This window comes from Harpia harpyja, chromosome 16 (genome assembly GCF_026419915.1).
Source record: "Harpia harpyja isolate bHarHar1 chromosome 16, bHarHar1 primary haplotype, whole genome shotgun sequence".
Classification (NCBI taxonomy): domain Eukaryota; kingdom Metazoa; phylum Chordata; class Aves; order Accipitriformes; family Accipitridae; genus Harpia; species Harpia harpyja.
The window spans coordinates 25,592,544-25,607,555 of record NC_068955.1 but is presented as its reverse complement, the minus strand read 5'-3'; the positions used below and the strand labels follow the sequence as shown (position 1 = coordinate 25,607,555).

The following is a 15,012-nucleotide window of genomic DNA, read 5'->3' as shown; positions in this document are numbered from 1 at the left end:
TGTTCTGAATTTCACCTTAGAAAAAAACCAATAACCCATAGGGGATGGATTTTATTTTTATTTTTTTTTTAACTGGTTCTCATTAAGTCTTTTTGTGGAGGATGAACATACTGAGATGACTGATTAATTTGAAACCCTTCACTCCAATTAAAAAAATCCCAAATTAGTCACTTCTCTGATGAGGTATTTGAATCCCCAAAAGTCTCAGGCTAGGCTCCTAAGATCCACAGGCCTTTTTTTTGCCTTGACACTTAGTGATGAAGACATCACTTACAGTATATGTATTTTGCTTCTGCAAGTGGCACAAATAAAAACAGTAACATTTTCTTGAAAAAAGTTGAGGAACACCATCTCTGCAACTTTGTAATATGTATTAATATACAATTATTATTTTTTTAAACAATAGTTTAGTGAGAAAAATAATGCCTTTAACATAGCAAAGCTGTCTTAAATGCATACAGATATATATATATAAAAATATGATAGCAGGGCAATGTCTCTGCAAAGAATAAACAAGTTCTAGAATCTGATGGATGTTTTTGTGCAACTCCATGGCTTCAATCAATATTTAAGTTTCTCTATGGCATTAACGTTTGTTAAGAGAAATAACAGACTTCAGTGAGTTTGAAAACAGCTCTTAGTGGCACACAGACCATTTCGTCGTACCCAGGAGACACACACTACACGGAGGCACGAGAGAATTTTTAACAGCCAAGACACACTGGTCCAGCAGGTACCAGGCAGGGAACTAGAGCATCCCTTCGGAGCACCCTGACTCTGACTCCACCAGTCACTGCCAAACAAGCCCAGGCAGGTCACCTCCTCTCTCTGTGCCAGCATCCTCTCCATCTAACCCTTCTTTGCTTTACGTATATAAATAAGGAGATTGCAGATCTACTCAGAGAACACACAATTTTTGTCTACATCATCAGGAAAGTAGGATCTCATTGTGGTTTGAACAACAGCACTGACATTCAAGGAAGTGTTGGGTTTGGGGGTTTTGTTTGGTTTTTTATTTCATGTTACACATACATGTAAACATGGATTCAGAAGGCACCTACAAGGCTTCTCTGAACTATATATGACACAGTAGAGAATCATGCTGTATTTACACATCTCCTGTTCACCACAACGTGTCTTTGCACCACTTTTAAGTAAGGACAGAGGATTGCACTAGTGATAGAGCTAAAATGGAGCAATGGGACCTGTTATTATGCGTATATATAATGGCTCCATCACCACACAATTAGCCAAGAGACTGTGACCTGTATTCTAGATCGTGTTGGATGCTGTACTACACAGCCCTCAAAGGAACCAATTCATAAATCTGTGTTCTCAGAGTTAAAATATAAATTTATTTTTCCTTGCATGTGAACACTATCAAGCGTGGCTTCAACTTGGAACATGAAGCAGCTAAAAAGAATGAGCAAAAATGCATAAATGTGAGAAGACAAATTTAAGGTCCCCAAAACCTACAGCAAGAAAACAATTAGCACAAAAAAAGATTTCAGCTTCAGGATGCTGTACTTTCAGTCTAGTGAGTGAAGTCTTTAATATTCAACTCCTGCAAAGCCATTTGTAATAACCTACTCCAAGCATATTTTAACATAAAAGCAGTAAGGTATATCAACCACATAGAATATTTACACTTTGTTAAAATAGCTAGCTTTACACTTTATAAGTTACTGTGTTAGTCATTCATTTTTCAAAGTCATGATTTCAAGTTTTTCTTAACAATTATCTTTCACAAATCAGCTAAGAAGTCTATTATGAGAGCAGGCATGCCTATATTTAACAGTATCCTAGCTGAAAATGCCGATAATTGTGTGAGCAAAGTTATCCAAGATTTAGCACTACTGTACCAGAAAAGACATGCATACTTCAGTCAGTCTGGAAGAGGAAGCAATTGTTTCCTATAATACTAAATAAGTGTGTGGAGGGTTGCTTTGTTGGTTTGTAATAGATCATTTAACCATGAAAAGCTGCCTAGTTTCATTGTATGCTGGATTATTTAAAATGTTGTTACCAGTGGACGCGATAATTCACTCAAAATAGTTAAGTATGACAAGATACTAGGAAGGAAGGGTACCAACAGACATTGAACACTGCTGCAAGTTATGTAGAAAAGACAGAATGGTAATAGGCATATTTACAACAGACCTTACATGAATATAGAGAATATTTTCATTTACAATAACCAGAAGTTCTATTTCTATTTAATTTCTTGTTTTTAATGGTATAAATGCCAAGTAAATCATTAAAAGAAATGTCAGCTCTATCAGTGGCAGCTGCTCTTACTACTAAAAAAGGAGGGGAAGTGTAAGAGCAGGGCAGCCAGCAAACCCCACAGCGGTCTGCAAAGTCACTAGTGGGAAAACAACAAAGGCCTTTCCATGCAACTAACACAGATGTGCCCATAGCCAAACTGTCAGAAACAGTTAAGATGACAGCTACTCACAGTTCATTATTTCCTTCTCACAGGTCACTGGGTGACAAGCTGGGTCACCATGCTTTGTCGGCTGCTACAGTCTTCCCCAGCCCCCCTCACCCCCCCAGTTCTTATTCCATTTAAATAAAGGTAAGCTGCTCAAACTGATATACTAATGTAAACAAATATCTGCAAATGCTTTCCGAAAATGGGAATGTAATGTTTATTATACCTTCCTTTCATTTTCAGATGGATATATAACTTTTCCTCTCCGTGATGAGTGGAGAACTCGATTTGTATCTGTAGCAGATATAGCTATTAGAATAATTTTGTCAAGATGTGACTAAAGCAGATAATGAAAGCTAATTTGTCACCGATTCAATGCTTTAACCTTTAGAACACTTACATGGCAGATATATCATGGAAAATCATTGCAACTCAGTGAAAAGATGTTTTTCTCATAGAGGAGTTTTCACAAATAGAAATCTGAAGGGGTACTTAAAATGAATACAGACTTTTTAAATGTAGAAAATACAGTCCAAAGCACTTTTTTGTGGAACATGTATAAATAGATTTTAAAAATAATCCAGTCATGAATTAATTTTTTTAATACATTCTCATCTGTCTTCATGGAATAATCAATTTACAATACAGATGTAGATTATGACTTTTACCTATGTTTTGCCCACTTGGAATTTAAAATGAATGAACAGTGTATAAAGAATCAAGGTCAAGCATTTGCTTAGCTGTTACAAACAATTGTATCAATTCATAGCTGTGTCATTGACAGAAGTGGTAGAACATTTCCATCTCCTTAGGGGTATTCCTTAGTCATTTTCCCTACACTAATAAGTCTTATAAAAATGTAATAACTGAATTTGTCCAAGTGATTCAGAAAAATTAAAATGAAACCCACTGTCCCAGATGTGTGTGTCTTAGTATTAAATATGACAAGGTCATAAGCATTCTGACTCAGATCCAAAAATGCTTGTACCTAGCATGTACTTAACTTGGAGCATACTTAAATGCATATCTGGATTGGAGACAAAATACACAGAAACTTGTGAAATCAAGCTTACTTATGGAAGCAAAGTGATCCAATAAGGCCTGAAACCAAAACTGCATTAAAACAGGTGATTAATTTTAGAAATGTGACTAGTGCCTTTTAAAGGGACAATTCACAAATTGAATATACTGCTAGGACAGCACAAATCTGTTATAGTTGATGATACAAGAGCACTCACTTACTTTCCTAGTTGGGCCCAACAAGATCATAACAATCAGAGAAGTAATTTAAAATGCTGTCTGAAGTTACAGGGGTTACATTTCCACAAGGTAACACCCAAAACATTAAGTTATTTTCTTGACCCAGGCAAAGACGTGACTATGTAACATCTTTCTACAAGTGTCCATGAAAAAAACAATTCTTGAGTGAAAGGAGGCAATGGATTTGCTGTTTCCCATACGAGAACAGTGAGGATGAGAACAAGGATGGGAAGGAAATTGGTGGCCATTAGTTACTTAATTAAGTCATTAGTTCTTGTGCACTGAGGGAAATACATAAATCACAGTCATACAGCTCACCTCTCTACTCATCCTTATCCTAAAGGCCTTCTCAGCAACTTGAACCCTCCATGTCTAACAACTAGCTTATGACTGGATTTTGGTCTGTTTGGGGCAACACTTGTCATTTAGAAAGGATTTTTTCATCAGTGGTATTTGCTAGAATGGATAAGTTTTTCACCTTTCTCATAGAAACTCAGGGATTCAGTCAGGTAACTCAGAGATGAGGTTCAGGTTTTCAGATCTTATAGGCGTAATATATCATGTAAATTGTTGTGGCTCACCATGAAAGTGTGACTGTTTCTCAGAAACCAAACAAGAAAAACATTATGAATGACAGCTCTGAAATGCGTATTCCTCCAAAACACTAAGCTGGAAAAGGAAACATTTAGGGCAGGACTTGATAGCTTAAAAATAGACACTTGCTGGTATTTGAGACTGCTAATGTACTCAAAGGATCTGCATAGTTCTTACAGATACAACACAAGGCTGGCAGGAGACTTGCAGTAATCTGAAGCAGCTGGAAGCCAGGTGATATAGCCCTCAACACCTAAAAATTATCCTAAACACATATGTCTGGGCAGCTGAGTCTCCTTTTAGAGACACAGTTCCCTTTCTTTCTCAGTAAGCCAAAGTTTTAAAAAAATCTACAAATGTGTTTAGCAGGGCAGTTAACCAAAAAGCATTTTATAAAAACCAGTTGAACTTCTTTGGAGGAACAGTGATCATAATCTTCACTTTATCAACCCCTACAGCTGGACAACTCCTGAAACAAAAATTCTAGGACACAGAAATATAGTTTCCTCTACTAACACACAATTCATACCTCATTTGCACTTACGACAGTTTTTCATGTTATTTTGTAAAGGAAGGCAAATTTTATTGCTACTCGGAAATTGAACAGCTTTTCAAATCACAAAGGATAAATAAAATCCTGTCTCCTATTTCTTACATCCCCTTTCAGGCACTGAAAGCATCCTACAAACTACAGAGTGGAATGTGGCAGCTATTTAACAGAATACATTAGTATTTGTCACAGTCTAGTGAAAAATTGCAGCAAAAGAGAATTTAAATTACTTAGTACCTCCCATAGTGGAGGTAACTGCAGAAGTTTTGAATTAGTTACCATTGCTATTTAATGCCAAATATTTCTGACAAAGTTATTTTAGTATTAAAATGTATTTTTTCTCTATTTAAATCTAGTTCAGGAAAATGCTTTAGACCGCAAAACTCCACTTTTGGAGGGAAGAGATAAAGACATAGAAAGTCAAGCATTCACTGCTTAAAAGCTATCCTGACTGCAGATAGCTTTCTAAATCAAAATGTCTGTGTTCTGCAAGAAGATATTTTTAGCTTAATATTTATATACTGTTATCTGAAGCTAAAAGCACAGACATTTAGTTGAAGCAGTTTCACTTATCCCATTGTACTTAAATGAAGTGAAATAGTTTGTAGTGACCCTGACATCACATTGCATATTTAGAGCATAACAATTCATACTCAAAGCACTGTGGAGAAAATGATCTTGTATAAACCTTCACCTTATATTGCAGAAGGCATCTTTTGAAAGAGCCAATGTAATCAATATTAACTGTGGTACTTTTGTATATGTCGTAAACATACAAGAGTATTTACTAATAGTTAAATCATTTATGTTTAACAAAGCTTTAAAGTTATTTGACTAATCAAAAAACCAAAATTACTCAAAATACAGGTAGCCTACCTCTACCTATGCAGTTCCCCAAAAACTACTGCTAGCCAATACCTTCAGATACCTCAGTCATTTCACAGTCTTCAGACATATTTGAGAAATATTTTGGACACTAAAAGACTAAATATTTGCAAGATAATATTATAAATGAAACACCAGAAATACTAGTCCTTGAAGGAGGACCAGAGGAGCAAATCTATGGGTTCTCTAAGGGTAATACTTCCAAGGGAAGAGTTACAATAACCTAGATAAACCAAATCTGGTTGTTGCTTGCAGTCACCTGTAAATTACTGTTATCGACTTATTGCCAGTAGTAACAATATCATCAACTAGTAGTAGCAAGATCATCAACTTTCATTCTAATAGCAAGTGATGTCTTGTGGTCTTTGATCTGAATGGAAGGTCCATTTTTAAAATGTTTTGAACTAAAAATACCCCAAAGCTCAAAAATAACTAGCCAAATGCCATTTGTAAAAGAGAGTTTCAGTTATCTAAAGAAAGGCTAAGTCTTTTGCCTGCTGTAAGTAGAAGCAATTAAGAACACTACTATTTATTTTTTATTCAAATTAAAATACAGTCCTATATTGAAAGCGACTGCATCACTTGGTATTTTGGCTCATCGTGACTTTCGGGTTTCTAACAAAACCTTTACCATTTAAACTTAAGTCTTGTGGCACAAAATGTGTCACAACGTTGATACAAGTCCTATGTCTTTATGTAATTTGTGTGATGTGAGGATTATAGATAAAAAATTAAAAAGTAAATTTGCAATTACTACCAAACATCATCCACATCAATCTTCAAAATAAAATAAAAAAAGCACATAAATGTCACCCCTTTTCATTAATTTTGGTCAAAATCCCTGTTTGCTTATCAGCCAGAGGGTTTCTGAGATATTTCAATAATATCCAGGAAATCAATCTTACATGAAACTGAAGGAAAACATCTAATGTCATTGAACAATAAATATCAGTTCTGTCAGTGGCTTACCTTTGAGCTGAGGCCTTAGGATGTTTCTCTTCTAGTTTCCTCACCAGTGCCACTGTCAGCTGTGTAGTCTCCCCTAGGGGATCTGCAGGCATTAAATGGGCGTCCAAAGGTCCTGAAAGTTGTTTCTGATTGGGGTTGCTGACATTTTTTTGCAGAACCTAAGAGATGGAAGTACAACCGTGTAATTTATATATTGCTAATTAAAATAATGTGTGTCTACTTTTTCAAGTAAGGCTGTTGATTAGCAGAAAATGTCAGAAATACAAATAGCTATGTCAAGATGCATCAAGAAGCACAACTCTAGAGATCTAGTGATTTTTTGTTTGTTTCCCTTCCTTACTTGAGTTTCTCCACATAGGAAATAAGAAATTCAAAAAATTTGTCCTACATGGGCTATAAGCGTAAACTGTTCTGAGACACAAATATATATAATTTTTTGTTCATTAAAATCCTGTATATAACTATTATTTGTCTAATATATAAATATCTTATTAAATTAAGAAATCAAATGAGGTTATTTATTTAAGGAAATAAGTTGACTTCCACACTGATATTTCTCTTTTCAAAATGTGTTTTTGAAAGGAATGTCTCTGACCTGCCTCTGGCTTAATACTGTGACCTCTTCTGCTGAGCTGCTGTCTATCTCCTGATGAGCTGCAGACCAGGCCCCATGGTGAATGCGGTTTTCTGTCTGGGTCACCTCCTCTCTTTCATTTAGTTCCTCTAGGTAGGTCAGGACAAACTCAGGGTAAGCCTGTAGGAAAGGACAAAGGCAGAGGAATAACGAAGACAAACATCAGCTACATCAGCAGAATCACAACAGTCTAAACACCAGGAACAATGGGAAAAGTGGTTGTTGATGTACGAAATGTCACAACAGTTGCTGCATGTAAATAACTCTGTGCTTCACAAAGTTTTCAAAGTCAGTGTTAGATAGCGACATTTTCGTATACACTAAAGTGAAAAACGTAAAAAATATTTGAATATTATGTATCAGTTTAAGAATAAAGACCAACAGCTCTCAAAATGAAAATTCTTATAAATAGGAAGAAACAAAATTTTGTATTCCTGTCTTTAGGTAATATTTAACTAAGTATAGGTGACATTTAGGTAGGCTTTTCCATGTAATATATTAGAAGAATTTAAACCAGCATATTCTGAAATCACAACACATCACATACAGAAAAAGCCTTCCTGATGGTTTTGAAATCAAAGAACATTTTACTACTTTAATTCATTAATGAAGTCAATTTGCCCTCTTAATACTCTTGATCCTTGCTTACATGGCAAAATGCCCCAAATAAAAATAAACAATCACAACTTAACAATTACATTCTGTTGAATTTGAGACATTAACATCTCAGCTATTTAACCTTATAATACCCAGATCTTGTACCATGGTAACATGATCAATTTTATTTCTTTATCTGAGTCTGTGAAATGACTTCATGACCGTTTCTCAGGTGCTACTTCAATTCAAGCAGTAGTCAGTCCACTGTGCTCATGAAGAAATGGGCAGAATCTTACTTTATATGAAACATTTTTTAATTATAATGAAAATTGTAGTTTAAATTTCTGTGAGCACCTGTACTAGTTTTAATAGAAAATGTATAGATATTAACCACACTAAATTAGACCAAAAATAGGAGCTATTCAAATACTTCCACAGTTAACACTTTAACAAATTGAAATCAATAAACTATTAAACCCTCATGGTTACAGAATGAAGTGTCTTACAAGAACAGAATGAAGTGTCTTACAAGAACAAGAAAAGCCATCTTTTTCTGTTCCATTACTCATTAGTGAATAAATATAAGCAATCTCATTTATAAGGCAGGTAACACTACAGTAATTAAGAACTTGGGCATATTTTCCAAAGCCAATTCTACATGGATATCCCACAGATTCAGTGGAACTTCTAAGCTCAGAATACCAGAACTGAAACCTACCCTCAAGTTCCGAGAAGACTTTTTTGCTCATATCTTAAGAATACTTTATAATATTAAAATATTTTGCTGTTTTGATCTTGAATTTCACTAGACATTCCTGACAATAAAGCTCTGGTTTTAGCTTCAGTTGCCTCACTGTTTCTTTAGCCTTCTGTCAGACTTTCCCCATGAGTGCAGATGTTTTCAACTTAGGAATATTTATATTTTACTTTAAAATAAATCCCTTCAACAGCAAAAGTACAACAAACAGTGGGGTGCTTTTATTTCTTAAGGAATAAAATTCTTCACCAATCAATAATACTAACTCTCCTGCTGTTTTATCACCTTGTATAGACAATATATTATGAAACTTTTCTCTCCTGCTTCATAGTTCCATCCGCATTTTAATTTTGATGTAATACACTAACTTAGATTTCTGCTATATTTTTCAGACTTGGCTGCATGAATAATGAGCTAAGATTCCATTTCTTTAAAGACAAATTCCTCCTCTACAAGCACTTTCACGCTCACTTTACTTACCAAGACAAGTGATTCTGGTTTCTCTCTCTCTCACTTTTCACCTTTTCTGCCCGACCCCATGCCATCGCTGCTTCTGTGCCAGAAGAAAGCATTTGGCAGCCATGCAATGAATACAAGCAGAAAATTGACCTAAGTTAAAATTAACACAGTAAAATTATAGTTATTACCCATATTTGTACTCAAATCCAGTTCCCTGTGTGGCACACTTGTGCCAGAATGCCAGGCAGCATGGAGCTGGTGTGGGAGTCCCTGGCTCTGCTTGATTCAGCTCAAGGGCTATCAGTCTGCATGTCCTTTATGCTTAACAACTTCTGTAGGTTTTCCAACAAACCTCTCTTCTTCAGGAAAGTGAAGAAACAAAACAAAATCCCAGTGCAGAATGCAACAAAAGCCTCAAACCTTCCCAGGACAAGAAAAATAATTTCCCAGCTAGTTCAACCCTTAAACAAATACAATACTTTGGAAAGTTTTATTTCTAGTCCAAAATGTGTTCTGCCATGTCTAGGATACATTTTGCTTTCAGCGCACACCACTTATGCTGGAATCTATTGTGAAATACATGTTCAAAACTCAGAGCATGTTAAAGAGCACTATTAGCTTATCTTGCTTATTTTCTAGAATTGATAGTTGACTTATACTCTTATTTTAAGTTATCCATAAAGTTAACATGAATAAGAGTACATAACTTGACCTATCACAAATATGGATATCATTAAATATTAGTCTATTAACTAAAAATGTAAGGGAAAAAATATCAAGATTAATTTGTTGTTTCTGCATAAGTACAGTTTGGGAATCAGGAAAGTAATATCAGGACTATATTATAAATCAACATCTTAAAAAATACTTGATGATTTTACTGTTTTTTCAGAACAAGCTACTATTCTCTGACATAAGTAAACCATACCTTGATTGCATAGGGGACGGTATATGCATAGAGGAGAGTATGTTAATGGCAAACACAGTAAGTAGTAGGTATTAATTCCAAGAAAGTGAGTTTACTTCTCAATCTGAATGTGTCACATATCATTACAGTGTATTATGCTGCTTTCCTTTATGTCAGTTTTTGTTGGCCTACATCTGCTACAACTTAAAATAACATGACACTACAGATAAAGTGAATGTGATAGGAAATATAGAATGAAATACACCATACTCCAAAGAGATCTACTACTAACTGCTAGCATTTTTTCCTGATAAAAAGAAATACAGGCTAGAACCAAACAGTGTAATAGTTATTAACTCTCAGAAACTTTAGAAACCTTTCTCCTCATGATATACAAACTACAATAATTTTTATATAAATAACAAACAGTATGCATAATGAAATAAAGAACAGTATAGCTGACAACTGTATTTTTATTTAATGATGATCTGAATCATTCTAGCATAATACCAGATAACAGACAAAACAATGGGAACATGGTCTCCATTTCATCTGACCTTTGGAGTTGTGTGAGTAACAGAATCTAATCTAATGTCCAGATGAAAGGATGAAAAAGGAGGGTTGATGCTAGAGAGGAGCATCTAGTATTGACTTTCTACTGGACAGTGGTTCTCTGCAATTTTCCCAAGGTTAACAGGATATAATGCTGCAGATGTTCCTGACACTTCTGTGAATGTCTTCAAAATGTTTAAATGCTGAGAAAAAGGTACAATTTAAAGGATCTTCAGAGGCATGAATCGCTGGCTATAACCCATGGGTATGCTCATGCAAAACTACCTCTTAAGGATTTATTTGAAGAGAACAAGGCTGCTGGGGATAAACCCCCACTTCTGTAAGTACTCTACCACCATTCCATTGCTGTCCATGGATTCCTGATAGTAACTTGCATGAACCAGCTGATCTACAAAACATCAGACTTCAGACAAACTGCTGACCGAGATCCCTGGCCATAACAAACGCAAATGAAGACCAGCTCCTCTGTCAACACCGTGCACTGAAGACCATTGCCCTTGCACCATCCAGGTTTTTGTTGTCATTCAAACACTTGATCTGACCAAACTAGAAGGGAACCTCTCAGCAATATATTTTTCCCAGAAAATATATTTTGTTTTAATCAACAATCTATTTTAAAAGGGCTATATTCTTTAGCCATGCAAGAGTAAGAACAACCGAAGAGTAATTCAATATTATTTTGAAAAAACTTCTGTTGCAGTAACTTTTTCTACTTCACTGGGGGAAGACGTGTTTCTAAATTTGGCATTTCTGCATAGACCTGAAGAGAAAAAAAAAAAACCTGTTGTTATTCAGTGTAGTTCTTAGGACACCTGCTTTGACAGAGGATTTTATTAAAACTCATTGAGATTCATCCATAACAACATTAAGGACTGTATTTTAAAATTCTCCCCACAGCACATTAATTTTGCACAAAGGTGTTGCATGATTTGCAATAAAAACAGGATGCCTCTAACTTCTTTAATCAAAGAACATTTCACTATTTACTAAAGTTTTTGCCATGTTTGCTCTATAAACAAATTCTTTGTGTTTTGTGCTTGTTAAATGTTAATAGAATGTGTTAGTAACATATCAAGCTTGAGCTTAAGGGTCTTAATTTCCATCCAAGAATGTGTTTTAAGCTTCTGTTAACAAATTTATATAAAAGCAGTGAAGCGTACAGCTCATTTTAGATGCCAATTGTTCTTTAGACTTCTTTTAGAGTTGCCTCACTTCTAAACACTGACTTGTAGTTATCACAGGTTACTATACTGATTAAAGAATAAGATCTATTTTTACTAGATAATTGAAATAAAATGTGCGCTACAGCTCAAGAAACAAAGCATTAAAAATGAAATAAAAATCAAAATTCACAAGTAAAATCATGAACTGGTTCCATTAATTTTAAGAAGGTTTTAATAAAATACAGTATGTTTCTATTTATTCACTAAATAGAAAATATTTATAGAGATAACAAACAGGAAATAATGCAGTGATAGCACAGCATCAAAATAGCAAACATAATTCATTGAAGGTTTCATATAGAAAAAGGGAACAACCTGAAAAAAAACAAAACACCCCAAATATCCAGCATTCATATAATGCCATACTTTACAGTAAATGGAGCCATTATTTCCTAAACCCACTCTTGATAGATGCTGCTTTTGTCCCTGTTACAAAATGAGTAATTCAGAGAGTTATACCTCATTTTAACCAAAACGCAAAAATAAATTAGCAGAGAAAATGGCATTCACACTTCAAATAACATGATTTCACAAGGAAAAAACACTTGATTTCTGAAACTAACACCATGAATAAGCATCTAATGCAGTAAATAAAGACGTGGAAAAGAAATATTATTCTATTGGATAAAAGGAATGGGAAATGCATCATGTGTTAAGACTTTTTGAAGTGAAAAGGAATTAATTTATTTTTATAATAATGCGAACTAAATCAGAAAAGCTACCTCAACCAGAACAGTTTTCTAGCTCTATATGATACCGAGGACACTGGAATTTTTAAATCAGGTTTGAAATTATTACATTTCCCATTAATGTTTAACCGTATTTGAACCCAAACCACGTTCATTATGAAAGAAAGAACAGATTTCTGAAAAAACTTTTTCTTTCTATCTAGAACAGAGTTTCAGTTGGAAGGGACCTACAATGATCATCTAGTCCAATTGCCTGACCACTTCAGAGGGTACCAAAAGTCAAAGCGTATTATTAAGGGCATTGTCCAAATGCCACTTAAACACTGACAGGCCTGGGGCATCAGCTGCCTCTCTAGGAAGCCTGTTCCAGTGCTTGACCACCCTCTCGGTAAAGAAATGCTTCCTAATGTCCTGCCTAAATCTCCCCTGGCACAGCTTTGAACTATTCCCATGCGTTCTATCACAGGATCCCAGGGAGAAGAGCTCAGCACCTCCCTCTCCCCAGGAAGCTGCAGGGAGCAGTGAGGTCGCCCCTCAGCCTCCTTTTCTCCAAACTAGACAAACCCAAAGTCCTCAGCCGCTCCTCCCAGGACATTCCTTCCAGCCCTGTCACCAGCTCTGTTGCCCTCCTCTGGATGCACTGGAGTACCTTCAACATCCTTCTTAAATTGCGGGGCCCAGAACTGCACACAGTACTCGAGGTGAGGCTGCACCAACTCTACATGCAGCAGGATAATCCCCTCATTTGACCGGCTGGTCGTGCCGTGTTTGATGCCCCCCGGGATGGGGTTTGCCCTCTGGGCTGCCAGGGCACACTGCTGACTCATACCGAGCCTGCTGTCAGCCAGCACCCCCAGATCCCTTTCCGCAGGGCTGCTCTGCAGCCACTCCTCTCCCAATTTACACTTGTGCCCAAGCATTACCCCATCCCAGGTGCAGAACCTGGCATTTGAACTTGTTAAATTTCATCCCATTAATCATTCCCCAATGCTCCCGTCCTATATCTAGATGAGATCCCCCCGCAAGGCCTCTCGTCCCTCAAGAGAGGAAACAGCACCTCCCAGTTTGGCATCATCAGCAAACCTGCTAATGGTGCGTTCAACTCCTGCGTCCAGATCGTTGATAAAGATGTTGAACAGAACTGGCCCTAGAACTGAACCCTGATGAACACCACTAGTGACTAGTCACCAGCCAGATGTAGCCCCATTCATTTTCTCAAGACATATATAGATATATATCATTTTACTTGTGAAACCCAAGATATATTTCTGTATGTACATATGTAACATTTTATTTCACTAGCTGTATTAATAAAATACTCAATAAATACATCAGAGTATCATATTTCCCAAAAATAATAATCTAAACCTGATTTTCAACCTCAGAATTGCCTTCATTTCTGAGGGTTTACAAAGAAACATTACCAAGCTTTGAAAGTCTAGCATATTGGAATGTAAAGCCTTTGTAGTAAGATTCTTGAAGCCAGTCCAAATTTTTAGTTATTTATAGGTTAAAAAAGAAGTCGAAAATCAGCTCATGATTCAAACTATACAAAATTAATCAGCTGAACCTGACTAGTTTCTTGTGGTCATTTCTTCATTACAACTAACCTTTCTTTACATAGCAAAAGAGACACTGAATAACATTTTTATGCCAGATATGAAAGTTGCTAAGAAGGAAAGGAAAAGTTTGTATTCCTGTAACTAAGACAAGAACTGCAATCTCCTTGTCAATCTGGCAAGCTCTACAAGATTAGATAAACTGTAAATTATCTTATCTATATTAACTGAAGAGAAATCAGATAGTCACAAAATTTAAATTTATATTCCACAGGAAGAACTGCTAGAGTTGTATGATATAAAGATAACTTTACCTAAGTTTGATATGTTTTTTTAAACTGAAAAACAGCTTCAAAAAACAAAAGGTACTGCATGCATACAGAAAAAAAATTATGATCCTGATGCTTAAAATACAGTTTACATTCCTACTTTCTCTGAGATTTAAAGAACCCATATAACACAGGTTTTCCTTGAGCCTTAGAGAAAAAAGTTCATGCAAAAATCTTTAAATTTGTTGAAAGCATAATATTCCTGGCAAATTCAAAAGTCCAAAATTCAAATAAGTTTTAGTTTATGTTGGTTTGTTTTTCTTAATTTCAGTTTTCCAAATTTCTTCACCCTCTATTAATTTTGACATTTTATAGCTGTCTAAATAGTTTATTTTTAATGTGACAGTTGAACAGAGGTTGCTTAAATAGACGCAATTTTATCAAATCTTGAAATAGAAGCTGTTCCTGCTCTGTAGTTTCAGGGTGTTTACAAAAAACACATTTCTGAAGTAGTGTCCTACACCAGGCAAGAAAGAATTCTTTGCATGCCGATATACAGACAGTTGCTCAAGGATATATCAGCCAGCCAGGATCATGCGTGTCTGACTTGCATAACACTTGCTTTAAATGTAAATAAATCAAAACTAGGTTCA

The 15,012-nt window shown here is 35.6% G+C and overlaps 1 long non-coding RNA gene across 4 annotated transcripts in view; it reads right to left on the bottom strand.

The window, feature by feature from the left end:
* The window catches only part of LOC128152978 (uncharacterized), a 164,182-nt gene that overhangs the window by 64,829 nt on the left and 84,341 nt on the right, over positions 1-15,012 (bottom strand). For all 4 annotated transcript variants that reach the window (XR_008238802.1, XR_008238804.1, XR_008238805.1 and 1 more), the window contains exons 3-5: positions 9,161-9,289; positions 7,288-7,446; positions 6,693-6,850 (exon numbers count right to left, since the gene is read on the bottom strand). This is a non-coding gene — a long non-coding RNA (uncharacterized LOC128152978). The remainder of the gene's footprint in view (positions 1-6,692; positions 6,851-7,287; positions 7,447-9,160; positions 9,290-15,012) is intronic.